Source organism: Gopherus flavomarginatus, chromosome 4 (assembly GCF_025201925.1).
Source record: "Gopherus flavomarginatus isolate rGopFla2 chromosome 4, rGopFla2.mat.asm, whole genome shotgun sequence".
In the NCBI taxonomy this organism is placed as follows: Eukaryota; Metazoa; Chordata; order Testudines; family Testudinidae; genus Gopherus; species Gopherus flavomarginatus.
This window is the reverse complement of record NC_066620.1, coordinates 114,807,141-114,824,027: the sequence shown is the minus strand read 5'-3', so window position 1 is coordinate 114,824,027 and position 16,887 is coordinate 114,807,141.

Genomic DNA, 16,887 nt, shown 5'->3' with positions numbered 1-16,887 from the left:
GAATAGCAGTTGTCATTCAAGGATCTCCCTTCAAGACGGGGAGATTTTCCCAAGCACAAATAGGCATATAATTTCCATTGTAAGTCAATGGGAACTAGGTCCCTAATTACCATAGGTGTCTTTGAAAATCTGATTGGCCACCTGAAATATATATTACAGAATAACTTGTGCTCATGGTTTCTCAGTTTAAAAAACAATTCATTCTCCTATTACATGTTGTTTTTTTCCCAAGTACACAAAGAAATGAAAGGAAATACTGGTAGCCTCAGAATTAATGTCAGTGACTATAATTGGAGATTTTGCTCCTGGGTTGTGCTAAAGTCATGCTTTGCAGCATAGGATGACATTGAGAAGGGGAAGAACAAATTTATACCCCACCTAATATTAGGGATAAAGAGACAGCTAGTTTTTAGCAAAAAACAGATCTCTCAAAAGCAGCCTATACATTCAATTAGGTTCTCTGTCCATAGCTGGAGATTAGCTTAAGCTGAACATGCAGCACGTCATCTAAATACAGGCAGGTAGTCAGGTAACTTGACCCACTTGATACCTTCTTGAAAAAGTACAGGTTGGGTGTGCAGTACCTAAACTAATTACTCAGAAATGATTGCCTGGATTTGCGCCAAGTATTATCTCACCTGTCTTCAGCACTGCTCCAATGGAATGAGGCGAGACAGAAAATACAGTAACCTGAGAAGGAGATAAGAGCAAGAGAACAGTGAGAATGATCCTTAGTTGTACAGTAGATGTTCTGTCTCTGCATTGTTCTTTTTCCCGGTTTTACCTGAAGTAAAGCATGCATCATCTTCTCCCTTTAAATAGATCAGTATCCAGAATGTTTCAGCGGAATCACCCAGCCATGCACTGAAAAACATGGGGTAGTCCACCCACTGTGAATAAATTTACACCACAGGGACTTACTAACCGTTGGCTGTACTAGCCTGGCACTGTCAGTGTGTAATCAGACCACTGGTAGCAGTGGAGGTATGCTTGGTTAATGCTGTGCAAATAAGATAGGTTCTAATCCAAAGGCCCATTGGAGTCAATGGAAAGACTCCCATTGCCTTCAACAAGTTTTGGATGAGACCCACAGAGAGCAGCAAATTTTGCTATAGCCGGGAAAAGCCAGCCATTCAGTTCTGATGTAGTAAACAACCTCCTTACGTGGGGCCAGCCGAAGGCTTTTGGAGAAGCCAGTAGGGTAAGTTAAAAGATGGGAAGACAAAAGAATTAAAGAAGCACAATACTTTTCACTAGTACTTTGTAACGTCTGAGTAAAATCTAGTGATTTTGTGTAGAGATGGGACAACTCATTTGCCAAATTTAAAACTCACTTGAGAAATATGGGTTGTAGCTTTAGCACAGGATTAGAGCCTTCTGAGGTAATTAGGGAGGAAGACATCTGGTACTGGGAGCTGTTTGATCTAGAAGACAAAGGCACGACAAGATGGAGTGGCTGGAATCTCAAGGCAGCAAAGTTCCAATTGGAATAAAGATGCATATTTTTAACAATGGGTAATAACAGTAGACCAGTTTAGCCAAGGGATGCAATAAATTCTCTGGGTGAAATCCTGGCCCCCTTGAAGTCAATGGAAGTTTTACCATTGACTTTAAGAGGGCCTGGATTCCACCCCCCATGACTTGGGTATCTTTCTAAGAGAGATGCTCTAATTCAACCACAAGTTATTAGGGTCAGTGAAGGATTACTGAGTGAAATCTAAGATCTGGATTAAGCAATAGGTCACACGCTAGAAATTTCTTTGATCCTTTCTGGTGTTAAAGTATAGCAATCTATTAATTGATTTCTGTTTGGTGTTATATGTTTATGGAAACAAACTATATGTGTGTGAATATTAAAATGTAAATAAATAAAACACCAGACACCTATAGATAATATTGTAGAATGCAATACATTTCTTTATCTTCACAAGGTAGAGCTGACAAGAATCTCCCAAATAATGTAGTTAGTCATCCCTATGAGTGGAGAATAACTGATTCTTTCCATTCCTTACCTTATGCAACTCAGTATATTTATTTTTAAATGTATAAAGGCATGTAGTGCTAGTGAAATAGTGCTTGGCTGGCTGCGCTGGAAACTGCAGTCGTTATTTATCCATAGAACATACAGCTTGGGCATTTGTCCGTGTGTTTACCTATTGCCTCACTTTTTATATCGTGTGGGGTTCAGGTTAGGGATGCTGGGTGTTTAACCCAGTTCCCTTTCCATGACTTCAGCAGAGTTCTTGCTCCACAGGATTAGAGGGCAGGTCAGTCTTCATCTTTGAACTCTATTTTGACACTGCCAACAAGTATTGCAATTAGTGCCAACAAAAAAGGTCTTGTTGCTGTGGCTGAGGAGAGGACTTCAGTACAATCACACTAGCATCTTTCATGAGAACTAAACTTACTACTTTAAAAAAAAATCATATGGCCTGATCCTTAAAGGCCATTGAATTCAACAGAGAAACTCCCATTGACTTTAATGGGTTTTGAATTTAAACCCGTAGACGTTGAGAAAAATAACCCAGAAAATAGGAGACTTTATACATTCGACTTCAAACTGAAACTGAATGAGGGCAAATTACTCTGAGTTAAAAGAATCTGCTTGCTTATGCTGCCAGTTAGTTTCTTTCTATCATCTTAGGTGGTCATCTGAATTCTTAGACAAAGGACCTCTATGTGCTGTATGTGGCTGCTCCTCCAAAGTGAACCAACAGCCAAAATTACCTGTGACCTTTCCCATGAGCATGAGCAGAAACCTCTCCCAGAGTGAGATAAAGAAATTAGAACTTCATTCTTCCATGGTTTACTCCTAGGAATGCTTCTTGGCAAGATGCTAAGAATAAACCAGTTATTGAAAAGGGGACCTGGGAAGTTGACAAGCATGGGCTAAACTCAGTGAGGAAATTTGATGAGGAAATAAGATGCTTTGCAGATCAATGTGTAGTGATTAGTCTTTTGAATGCTGGGATTATTATATAAGGAGAAAGGGAGGGGGTGCTTATTGTATCTGACAGCTACCACTTATACAGGTATTCTTCCAAGTAATGAGGAACATAATGGAGTATTTGTTTATAAAACTTAAGTGAGCCCCCTGTCTTTTCCACAGGCCAATTAAATGTGATAGAAAGCTAAAAACAACTTTTCTTTTTCTCCCTGTGAAAATAGAAACACAGTGGTGAAAGCTAGGATAAAAATCCCAGGAAAAGTCCTTTTCTATGACCTGCATGCAGTCTGAAATGTCAGAGTCTCTGCTCACCTCGAAGAGAAAAATATTTATTTTATATTGCAAAGACCTCATACAGTGGCAATGCAAACACATGCTGGAAGGAGAATCACTGATGGTCTAGACAGCACTACACAATAACACAACATACTTGCCCTCCAGCTATATAGGAGCAGAACGATTAGGTAAAAACAAACACGCAAACAGTACAGTGAATTTTCAAACCATCTAGATTTCACGTTGTTTATTTATCTAAAAGTTGCTATAAAATCAAACATCTGGTTACATAACAATTGTCAGTTTTTCCCACTGCTTCATGAATGGCTATTTCTCCTTTTGAAAACAATGTACTAAACATGAGGGATTCTCAACAGAACTCTTCACCCACTCACGAACACAGGTATTTGCATACATGTATTTCTTCCTTTCACAGACACACGTTACTGCAGAATGGCTTACTAGTAAATCATTTACGTGTAGATTCTAGTAAGTGTGTGTGAGAGAGAGTGAGAGGGAGTGCACGCAACCTTGTAGAGATAAAAATTCAAATTTCTTGAAAGCTGTTCCATGTTTCGTACATGACGTATAGTACATTATATTATTTATGCCTAGAAATGCCAAATCCGTAGAGAAAGGTAAAGGCATAAGCATAACGCTGAGGGTAAAACAAACTCAGACTCATCTCCAAATTTTTCAGAGAAGTTTGTGGGTTTGATTTAAACAAAGCTATTTTCAACTTCATTTGACTCTGTTTGACTATCTTATAAATGAATGGTTGCTTGCTTGTTTGTTTAGTTTTCTGCACCCTGGCTCTTGTTAGTTAAGACCACCCGGAGTCAAATCTAAGTTAAAGAGTTTCCAGTCTTGTCTGTAGAATCATTTCCATTGTATGTGGGAAAGAAGAAGGATGTTTAATGTAAGTCTATCCCCCTCTATAATTGAAAATTCACTCTAGCAAATATTACTTTAAGTAGAAACAAAGCACAGTTTCCCTAGTTCAAGTAAAAATATCTATGGAATCAGATAATTAAAGAGAAAACAAAAACTATATTCACAAAGGTGCACATACACACACACATATACTATAGGGTGTCATAATTTAGACTGAGGTCCAGTCTCCTTTTGGGGGGGCATATATGGTACCCCACATAATATATGCCCTGTTAGCATTTGGAAAATAAATTGTGGAGATCATTTAAGTTTTGAATCTCTCTGCCTGATTTACACTTTGGTTGGAGGTGCAATTCTCAGTTATGATGAAATTTTGCAGATGAAACTTCTGAAAATGCATCCCTACATGTTTATATTGAATGTGCATTCAGTTTCCTCCGTGAGTCTTGTTTTGGGAAATGTCTGCACTCTGCTCTCATCTGCCATTAATGGTCTAGCTATTACTCCTTAGACCAACAACTGGCTGAGGATTTCTACGGTAGCCTCTAGGGTTTGGAGTGTCTCTTCCCCCTTACCCACCCCCACTCAAAATTTTCATCTTATTCTGTCCCTCAAACAGTCTACACATGCTCTCTGGTTCAAAAGCTGTGAATCCATGCAAATTCTGCTGTAACTCTGCTTACTTGTAAATCCAGTATAAGTGTTATCAGTATCAGGCTCTGTATATACTAAATATATATAAAATGACATCAAGAATGTGTTTCCCTCAGAATTTCTAATATAGCATAGGGCAGTAGTTCTCAACCAGGGGCCTGGGGCCCCATAGGGGGCCACAAGCAGGTTTCAGGGGGTCCGCCAAGCAGGGCCAGTGTTAGACTCACTGGGGTCCAGGGTAGAAAACCGAAGTCCCACTTAATGGGGGTGAAGCCTGGGGCCCTGAGCCCTGTTACCAGGAGCTGAAGCAGAAGACAAAGCAACTTAGCTTCATGGTGCCCCCTGTGACATGGGGCCCTGGGCAACTGCCCTGCTTGCTATCCCTTAACGCCGACCATGGCTTTTAGATGCAGAAAACCAGTTATTGTGGCATAGGTGGGCTGTGGAGTTTGTATAGAATGTTTGGGGGGCCTCAGAAAGAAAGAGCTTGAGAACCCCTGTCAGAGGGCATATATCTCAAACTATGTTAGAGGCCTTTAAAGCAAATGCCTTGAACTATTTATACAATGGGAATTCTGGGTAATTAAAGATCTCGAGTCAAGCGTATGTTATGGAATCCTAACATTATTTTAGTCAGGGCAATGTCTGATGTATTGTTGTTATTTGTGGGTCAAACCAAGATTTTTTGGAGTGATTGTTTTGATTTTAGCTTGCAAAACCACTGCCTCACAGGGTTCTTAAGACTACACCCTAAAATTGTACCTGTTGTTTATTATCTGCTGCTCATAGTGCACAGTAAAGTATAGAGCATTTCCTTTGAACTGACTTTGGTAATCATTCTTCTTTTATAACCTGTATTTCTTGTCTGTAAAGTCTCGCAGTCACCCAGGGAAGTATTTTGTTTTCTGGACAGATCTGGCTTTTCATAAACATCTTCAGTATGAATCTTTTATGACTGTTCTTCATTTGTCTGGGTGACACTGAATAGTGAATGCAAAGACATAGCCTCTTCAGATACTGACTCACGGGAAACAACAAGCAGTTCACACAAAGGAAATTCAATCCCCTACCAGCTAATTAAAAAAGCATTACCTTCCACAGATGCTGACCTCCAGCCATGCCAAGGATAAAGATGGGAGTCTGTCAGTCATGTTTACCTAACAAACTCTGGCACAATATTATGATGAATGGACAGATCTAAAACGGGATGATATTGTTCAGAACTCGAAGGTACTCTTAATACCATGTTTAAAGAAGCAAAAGACCTCATCGGTAATTTGAAACTTCAGCCTGCATGCTAGGGATACCCCAGTGGTAAACTTGACCAGTACTACAGATACTAGATACACAAAGCACAGTAGGAATATTATAGGCATCCTAGGAGATTTTGATACGGTTAGTATGAGTGTATTTTAAAGACCACAATACTTTCAGATAGCTTAATCTTTTTATGCTGATGCTCCACATTTCTTTCATCTCCCCAACAGCAGAATGAACACTGAATGGTCTCTACTTGTTTTTGTGATCCAAGGTCATTATATTGTAGGATGAAATACACTATTGTTGAGTTTGGAGTCATTTCCATTTCTGTGATACCATTAGTTCAATCAAATTCACAATGAGATTTTCTACTGGAAAGAGCATTCATTCATATTCTTCTACCTGGCATACAGTTCTAGTTTTCTCCCTCTCTATCATCATAGCATTCTAAGGTTCTGCAGTTCATGGTCCAAGCTGTTGATTCATAATGTCAGTTCAATCATAGGACACTTTGTTATTGTGAGAAAAAAGGCTTTTAACCTTTAAGTTAAGATGATAATGCTTCTTTCATTCAATTCTTTTCTTGACTCTACTGGACTAGTTTCTGAATGTCAGGAGTGGGGATGGGGGAAGCGCTAGATAATTTTAAACAAACACACGATGCTGTACAGCCTCATGTAGATAGGAGAATGTTTATGATCAGCTCTGTATTTAAGCCATGTTTTAAGGGAAAATATAGGCTCAGAGATATTTATATTCAAGCACTGTTCAGACAGTGTAAAGGGGCCTTAAAGTGCAATATACTTGCTTTAGTGTAGATCAGGGGTAGGCAACCTATGGCACATGTGCCACAAGCGACACACAAGCTGATTTTCAGAGGCACTCACGCTGCCCGAGTCCTGGCCACTGGTCCGGGGGGCTCAGCATTTTAATTTAATTTTAAATGAAACTTCTTAAACATTTTAAATACCTTATTTACTTTACATGCAACAATAGTTTAGTTATATATTATAGACTTGTAGAAAAAGACCTTCTAAAAACGTTAAAATGTGTTACCGGCATGGGAAACCTTAAATTAGAGTGAATACATGAAGACTTGGCACACCACTTCTGAAGGGTATGCTGACCCCTGATATAGATGAAAATCAGGCCCAGGAAGTCAAGCATTTTGAGATAACTCTCCATGCTGCCCCCATGTTTCCTCCTGTGAGCTTGATTTTATATTGTTCGGTTCAGGTTGTAGGGGAAAAGGAAAAGTACCATTTTCCCAGAGAAGGAAGACAGGAAAGATTGAGTTCTAAATCTGTCTTTCAAATGCCTCATTCACATGTTGGGAGAATGCCTCAGAACTATGAGAGGTTTGTATTTGATCTTATTGTGGCTTTAAGGTCACTAAGGCTTAGATCCTCAAAGGCATCTAGGTGCTTAATTCCCAGCAAGGATCTGGGCCTAAGATGTCCTCAATGCCTTGATCCTGAGAACTGGTACTCTTGAGTTTTTGGAAGCACTGAAAATTTGTCAGGACACCAGAATGGATGGATATAAATACATTACTCAAAATTAATTTTTTAACTAATTACCTTAATGCAGCTTTTTGTGCATAGAACAAGTTATATCACAATGTCTAGTCAGCTGGGGATAGCAGAGTATACAAGCTCGGAGGTGCTCAGTTAGAGCCATCTTTGTATAAGTGATAGGCAGCAGCTCTCAGGGCAGTCTCTGTTTTGAAACTTGCTCCACTCCTACCAATGCCTTGATTTGCCAGTCTTCTGGACAAGCTGCAAAGCCTATTCTTTTTCTCTCCTTTCTCAGGCTATTGAGGAGGAAACAGGTTTTGGGAGGGTTGTATTAATAGGAAGTCCTTTTGCATTATTGTGTGTGTTTTAACCTATTAGATGGGCACTGGAGATATTGTTGATGAAGTCTGAAGAAATTATAACAAGAGATAAAGAATAATAGAGACAATGGGAATGAATCATATCCTGTGGTGGAGGGGAAGAGAATTTGGCCCCCCGTTATGACTTCTGTGGAACTGAGCTAATTTTTTCATATCCCTAATTTTTAAAAAACATAATTGTACGACTTTGCATGTGTTTGGTTTTTTTATTAAGAGCATTGTAACTGCGTTAAAAGACATTATTGAACCGTTCCAGCCCTGTTGACCTGCACTGTCATGATCAGACAAAATTAGACTACTGCATGAATAAATTTTGTGTTGTCAGTATTAGTTAACTTAGGCAGGAAGAAAATATAAATGCTAGAACATGTACACCTGGAAAACTGAGTCTGGCTCAGTTCATCACCTCAAAGGAGGGTTCCTTTTTAGCGTAGTGCAATGGAGTTCACTATGTCTGCAAAGCAGGTCATTATAATCCCTCTCCTTTATAGCCAATTGGCCCTGCAAATGCTGCTGGAATGGTAGGAGAGTACAGCCACCTGATACTGAAAACCATCCAGCACCAATGCCTAAGAGTTCCACTGGGAAGGACGATGAGCCACATAGGCAGCAACCACCTGGTTCACTGAGTACATCACAAATGACAGCAGAGAGAGAGATACAGCTGATAGGATCTGAAAACTGGAAGAGACAGACAGGTGGGCTCCAAGGACCATTTTGTTTTAGTGTTTATGTTTAGGGCTTTGACTTCAGGAATCCTTTTTTGTTATCTCTCATTCACTATAGAGAGGTTGACTTCCACCTATCTGTCCATTATACCAGCCTCCATCACCCACCAGCTAAATTTTCTAACAAGCATCTTTGTGCATTCTCCCATGCCGCTCCTCAGAGTTGGGCTGAGCTCCTTGTAAACATCTGAACAGATATCTCATTATCTTCCTTCAAAACCCTCCTTAAAACTCTGCTTTGCTGCAATGCCTACAAAAAACTTGATAGAAATTAAGCTGCATATCATGCTGTCCAACATTGTCTTGATTCGTTATACTGCCCCATCTCTTTGTATACCTCTGAGTTTTGGGGTTTTTTGTCTTAAACTGAGGGCTTATCCACGCTTAAAATGCTTCATCACCAATGAGAGGGTTCTCCTGTTTGGCACAGGTAATCCACCTCCTCAAAATGTGGTAGCTAGGTCGATAAAAGAATGGTGTCTACAGGTAGACTTAGGTTAGCTTAACAGCGCCCCTCAGGGGTGTGGATTTTTCACACCCTGACTGATGCAGGTAAACTAGGCTAATTTTCTAGCGTAGACCATGCATTAGACTATGTCTACACTTAAAATGTACCACTATCATGCTTCAGTATAGACATTACATATGCCAGTGGAGGGATCCTCCCATCAATGTAAGTAATCCAAGAGGTGGTAGCTAGGTCAACCTTGCGCTATCTACACAGGGACTTAGGTCAGCTTAACCATGCTGCTCGAGTGTGGATTTTTCACACCGACCAAAACCAACCTAATTTTCTAGTGTAGACCAGGCCTTACTACAGTAATGGGAGGGGTCTCCTCTTGCCATAGTTAATCCACTTCCCCAAGAGGCAGTAGCACTGTCGACCTAGTGCTGTTTATACTGGGGGTTAGGTCAGCATAGCTATGTCTCTCAGGGATATGGATTTGTTTAGACTCCTGCGAGACATAGCTACAGAAATGTAAGTTTTCAGTGTAGACCAGCCCTTAGATTGTAAACTCTCTGAGGTAGTCTGTGTTTGTACAGCACCTAACCCAATGGGATCCTGGTCCATGACTAGGATTCCAAGGTGCTACAGTAATACTACTAATAATAATGGTAGCATCACTGACACTTCCATTTTAAAGCCTTGTTTTCAGTTGCTTATAACTTTGCCAAATTTTAATTGTTTGGGCTGAAATTTTCCATGCTGGTTTTCTTTGTGTCAGGATGCACACTTTGCTTTCTCTGTGACTGTCTGCCAAGTGCTAAACCCTGCGCACATGCTCAGTAGAGACTTCTTTGATTTTAATAGCTAAATTCAACAAAGATTCTATCCACGCTGGGCATGCTCCAACCTGGAGTTGAGCAGGATTTTCCTTGGAGTTGCAGCTCTGGGCTGCTGCAAGCTGTGCCTGGTTCCACTCTGGGCACCTGAAGTGAAGAGCATGGATTCAGTGTGCCCACTGCTAGGCCCAGGCAATGTACAGGAGGAAGCTGCCTGATTTGAATGCAAAGGGGATGAGCTGGGAATGGGTGGGTGTGGTGGGGAGAAGAGCAGATTGGGACTAGGATCCTAGTGGGAAAGACTGGGACTAGAGGCAAGCATGGGGCAAAGAGAACTCGGACTGGGATTTGGGGTGAGGGGAACTGGCTGGGCAAGGAGACTGAGTGGAGATTGGAACTGGGAATGAGGGTGGGGAAAGGGGGCCTTGGAGGTAGCAGGTGGGAGGAAGACTGATACCAATGAGATGCCAGAGGAGGAGACTGGGACTGGAAATCAGAGGAGTGGAGGAAAGAGGGGGAGAAGAGACTAATCTGATGAGTATCAAGGATGCAGGGATAGAATTGGCACTGACTGAGCAAAGACTGAGATAAGGAGCTGGGGGAGGGGAGGGTGGACATTGAAAATGGACAAGGCGTCTGGAGAGGGAGATTGGGACTGGGAGTCAGAAGAGATGGGGAACATGGGTGGTGATCGGTGCAGACGGTGACTGGAGGCTAGAGTGTGTGCGTGCAGAGAGACAGATTGGATGAGCAACCAGGAGGAGGTGGTGGGGAAGTGGGACTAGTTGGGCAAGGAGATGGGGGGCAAGGAGGTCGGGATGGGGAACAAGTGTCTTTCATTTTTACACTTCATTCCCAATTATGAAGGTTATGCAGGTCAAATTAGGCCCTCAGTTGAAATAATTTTATCTGTGCATCTTGATTATGTCCTCAGTGCAACCTCAGGGCCTTTTGTAGATCTGCACAGCAAAACTGATTAGAATACAGTAAGCGACTCTTTTGAAGATGCAGCAGAAGGAAAAGAATCCAGCTCGCTCTTCCTTAGATGCATTGGCTCCTACAGGAATAACAGGAGTGAAAAGCAGTTTAAAAATGTCAGTAAAGAAACAGACATGACTCTCGGACCATGAAAGGTATACTGTGCAAGAAGCTGCCATTTTTAAACAGTTATTAGTAGAAATGCACTTCTTGTTTCATTATGAAAGCACCAAATTTGCCTTTACACAGGATGTGCCAATCCTGCAGCATTCTTTCTTCAATACATGTTTACACCCAAACTGGATCTTTTCTTGAGGGGAACACACATGAGATGTTATTACTTGCAAAGTCCTGGCAGTTGGGTTTGTTTTCTATTTTACCCTCCAAAACACCACCAGGACAAAATAAGCACATTGGTAATATTATTAGTCTCCTTGAAAAGGTGATGCTGTATTTATGGACGCATACAGTTCCATTATGTGATGCGTACAACCATCCTGCCTTACAGGAGCTGAGATACTGAACTACACAGATGGGCTGTCCTGACAGCCAGTGGATATTATTTGTCACCTGGTGGGAAAAAGGAAAAGTGGAAAACATGTAAATACAGCAACAAAAGGCCAAAGTTAGCCCTGGCATAAATATCGAAGTGCATGGAAATGTGCCCACTTACACCAGAGCAGAATTAGTACCAACATCTATAGACATCAACTGGCCGATGTAAACAAAATCTCGAGTAATGTGACTGTAGATGTTTATATAGTGTGTGAGCCACCTAATAACATGGTCACTGTTGACATGTGTATTCCCATGTTAGAAATGAGTAATGCTTCTCTGTGTGTCAACACACACATTTTGATAATCAGCAATAGTGAAAAAGGAAATCAAAATTATTATGAAATTATTAATACATATCAGAAGTTTACTTGATGCTTTGAAGACATGTATGAAAACAAGGGACTTGACCCAAGGCACGCATTTATCTAAATAAACAAATACAGATACAGGGCAGAGTGAATTGAGGGGTGAGAGTTACAACATTAAAGAGAGATAAGTGAGTAGTTGTTTTTATTTTTTTTCCCCATACGTTTTGTTTGTTCCACAGGTTATTTGGTTCTGGTTCTGGAGGCTGTTTGCCTTCAATGTACATCTTCCCATTGGTGACACTAAATAATATTGGATTTCATATTCTTGATTTAAAACGGAAAAAAAAAACCTCTATACAAGAAATATCCAGTCTATACCATCTGTTCAATCATAGGTATATGGTTATTTTAGTGATGTCATCTGGTCAATAGTGTGAAGCCATGCTGGAAGGAGCCAGTGATGCTGTAACTAACTAACAAAGAGGGGTTATCTTGATATTTTGGTTCAATATACTGTTCTCATTTGGAAAGCAGTGCTCTGTTCATCAGCTCTTCAGCTGATGTTATCAGTTAGTCAGTTTACTCCTTTTAAAATCCATATTTTTTATTTAAATTCATCTGTTCATTTGAAGCTTTCTTACCAGATGAGCCCCAAGGGATTCATTTTATTTGCAGAAAAGTAGCAGGGACCATCCTCTTCAAATTGTTTTCCATATGTACAAAACACACTCCTAAGTAAATAATACACACACACAACCTGTAGGCACTACAAGAAACACAGGCTTCAATGTATTACATAATCTAGTCCAGAGAAACTCTTTGATTAAGAAAGCAGGGCTGGTGCCTTAGGACTGAAAAAGTTAAAAGAAGTGGAATTAGGTAGCTTATTTATGTTCTCTTCTTCCTAGTGCACAATATCATTATCATTTTGTCAGAATCCCATGGCAATCCTCATGAAGTGTGAGCAGATTGACTCACCAAAGCTGCAGCCCAAAATGAGCCCTCGCTCGCTGATGTTCGTGGACAGCTTGTGAAGCTTTCCAGTTGGAGTTGGGATCTCCTCTGGGGATACTGCAGTGAGCTCAGAAAATCCTTTTCTTTCTTTTTTCTCCTCTTACCATAATATCTTATTTTATTCTATAGGAATAAATCCAACCCTTGGAAATAAGGTTAAATCACAGATTATTGTAACTAGTTTTTAAAAAATAAAGTTTCTTCAACATTTTTATTACAAGTGTAAGTTCAAAATCTACTATCATATTTTACTGTTGTGGATAAACCCATTAGGGCTGTAGCCTTGAATTTAGGCATGTAGATTAAATCAAATGTTAGTTTTAGGTGGCTAAACAGTGCAAGAGGTTAATGCTTTTGCCGCAAAAGGCCACGGTTCATATTTGGCTTCTGTCACAAACAAAACCTAGTTCAATGGTATTTCAATGGTGCAAACATTTTTCAGTATTACCAGACTATGTTCTTTGGCACAATTTTTAGTTGCTCCTAAAGACAAGCCAGTGACTGGAATTGCAGAGCTGTTGCTAGTAAGAATAAGGTATCCTGAAAGAGCATGTATTGTGCAGGGCAGCTGCAAGAATGTTTCGCGCCGTAGGTGAAACTTCCACCTTGTGCCCCCGCTCTCCCCAAGCCCTGTGGCAGCTCTCTGCCCCCGCTCCTGCCCTGAGGCCCCCCCCCCCACAGCAGCTCTCCCTCTCCAGCCTGAGGCGCCCCCCTGTGGCAGCTCTCCCCGGCCCAGGGAGCGTTGCAGCAGCTACCCGTCCCAGCTCACCTCTGCTTCGCCTCCTCCCCGAGCATGCCATCACTGCTCCACTTCTGCTGCCTCCCATGCTTGTGGCACCAATCAGCTATTTGGCACCACAAGTCTGGGAGGGAGAGAAGCAGAGTGGGGCAGTGTGCTCAGCGGAGGAGGCAGAGCAGAGGTGAGCTGGGGTGGGGAGCAGCTCCCCTGTGTGCCGCCCCCCCTTACTTTCTGCTGGCGGCCTCCCTGTGCTCCTCTGCCCCAGCTCCCTCCGCCTAAATGACGACGACCAGGGCGGCCAAAGATCCGGTCGCTGCCGAAGGACCCGAAATGCCGCCTCCCCAAATACTAGCCCCCTAGGCGATCTAATGGGTTGCACCGGCCCTGGTATTGTGTCATCCTTGTTCATGGATTCAGTGACATGCTATCATTTCTTTCCACTCTATTAAAATTTCTCTCATACTAGGTCCAACAGCAAACATCTAATACTTCCTTCAAATGATTGTCAGGACTAACGATAGTACATGTACTGTAAGCGGGTGTCACCAAAAGTTTGTACAGTGCCTACTGCAGTGAGGCCTTAGTCTGGCTGGTCTCTAGGCACTGCTACAACTTTTGTTAAATAATAATAGGAGGCCATCTAACCTATTGAGAGTTGGAACCTCTTTTCAACATGATTGTTGTCCTCCCAATATGGTTAAAACACAGTTGAATCGTGAGCAGTGGAACTGGAGTCAGAGGACCCATGTTCCCTGGAGGGATTTTTATTGACATGACACCAGAAAAAAACAGGGCTAGAAGCAATGCTGTCACATAGACAGAGCAATATATAGGGTTTAATAAAGTTCCACTAGTGATCAGGCCAGGCAGCAAGTGAAAAATTGGGACAGGGGGTGGAGGGTAATAAGTGCCTATATAAGATGAAGCCCTGAATATTGGGACTGTCCCTACAAAGCAGGACAACAGGTCACCCTAGTTCCACTTAACCTGCATTCAACGTTACTCTTTACTAATGAAACATAGTGTCCGTGTCAGAGCTGTGAGTTCCCTGCAGTGCAGCAGTTTGCAGCGTGAGTCAGAGAACTCTCTATGAAGCCCTCCAGAGCCCTGGATTTTGCAGACACAAACCTAGCCCAGCAATGGACCCAGTGGAAGCAGGAGTTTGAGCTGTACCCAGACCTGGCCCTGCAGGAGGAGGATGACAGCAGGAAACTAAAACTGTTATGTTACCTAACTGGGGAACAAGGCAGAGAGAGCTGCATCATTCTGAAGCTAACTACTGCCTCAAGCCTCACAGCAGTCCTAGGAGCCCTGGGGACCTATTGCTCTCCAAAGGAGAATGAAACTGTAGTGAAAAACTGGTGTTGCTCCAGAGACCAATCCAAGAGGCAGGGTTAGACTCCCATGTTTCAGCCATATGGATACTAGCTGCTACATGCAATTTCGTGGACTTGACAGACTCTATAATTCAGGACAGGATAGTCTTCAGCACTTGGGATCATCACCTGCCTGAGCATCTGCTCTGGAAAGGAAATATCACATTAGACAGATGCTTAGATGGGGGGTGTGCCATGGAAGCCGCAAGAGAAAGGATGAAAGTCCAACAAGGCACCACAACCTCAGAACTACATGCCATGAAAGAGAGCAGGTGGCGAAACTTCCACCTTGCGCCCCCCCTCTCCCTGAGCCCTGTGGCAGCTCTCTGCCCCCCCCCCACCATGAGGCACCCCCCTGGCAGCAGCTCCCCCTCTCCGCTCTGAGGCGTCCCCCCCGTGGCAGTTCCCCCCGGCCCAGGAAGCTGAGCAGCAGTTCTCCCACCCCAGCTCACCTCTACTCCACCTCCTCCCCAAGCACGCCGTTGCTGCTCCACTTCTCCCATACCCGTAATGAAATGCATTTATTTGAGGAGGCAGCATAAGCAGGTAAAGAAGACGTGCCCCACCCTAGCACAGCATTAGAAGGAATATGGCAGGTTAAATCGTTTGAGCCATGTGTGCAAGAAGAGAAGAAGCTCTTAGAAAGATTGTCAGACTTGTACAAGAAGGGGATGGAAAATCAGACAAAAGTGATGAAATCATGACTCCATCCTTGACTCTGCAGAGAGCATCTCAAGTTCAGGCTGCCAGGCCAAGAAAGCAACAAGAGACAATACCAACCTCTGGACATGCAAAAAATGTTAACACGGAGATGCCCTGTATGATTTCAGCTGGAAAAGAGGAGTCTCCTGCAATGTGATTCCTCTGGGTGAACTGGACTTGACTTGAACACACCCATTAGAAAGAGCAATCAGAATCTAATAATGTATAATGAGAGCATAATGCAGTCCATAGGAAAACATTACCTCATAGGAACTAACCTCAAAAATAACGAGTTTGTGGTGATAGATGATAAGCACTATAGACCCTCTTGGGGAATACAGCCATACAAGCCATGGACCAGATCAGGGTACAGTGTCTGTCTGAGTTTTACAGCTGCAGTGCCTGAAGCAAAAGGAGTCATCCCATGGATAATGGAGACAATTTTCAAAGAAATGGGGATGTTTTCAAAGGCAGCAGGTCCTTGAAGGAAAGCTGCAGCTGGAAATAGATCCTACAGTGGAATCTGGGTAGCGCAACATAATCCAGTTCAAAAGGCTGCAGAGAGGAGTATCATAGCACTTGTAGAGGCTATAAGAGCCTAGGTAAGCAACATAATAGTAGGAAAGAAGCCATCAGTCAGATTACGCATCTGCATACATACAGCACTGAACAGTGTGTTGAAATGATGCCACTATCCACTGCCCACAGTTGAGGACATTTTGCCAGAACTCTCCAAAGCCAGAATCTTTATGGTCCTTGATGTGAGGAACAGGTTTTGGCACGTAAGCCTGGATATAGAGTCCAGCATGCTGACAACCTTGCAACATCATCTGGTCACTACAGATGACTGTGCACTCCAATGGACATAAACCCAGCACCAGAGGTTCATCAGAGAAGATTCATTCAAGCATTGGAAGGACTACCTGAGGTGAAAATAATTGTAGGTGAATGTAGCAATGATATAGAAGCTGAACAAGACCATGACAGAAAACTACAAGTTTTTCTACAGCAATGTAAGGATGTGAACAGAAAACTCAACACAGAAAAAATGTGACTCGAACAGCGTAAGGTGACGTACACTGGACATCTGCTCACAGCAGAGGGACTGAAAGCAGATCCCAGCAAACTCAAGCTAGGTGCAAACTTGCCAGCTCCAGCAGATGTGAAAGAGGCACAGTGCTTCATAGAAATGATACATTTTCTCTCAGAGTTAGACCTGGTTGCAGTAGCAGAACCCATACGTCAGCTCACAAGACAGGATGTTGACTGGGA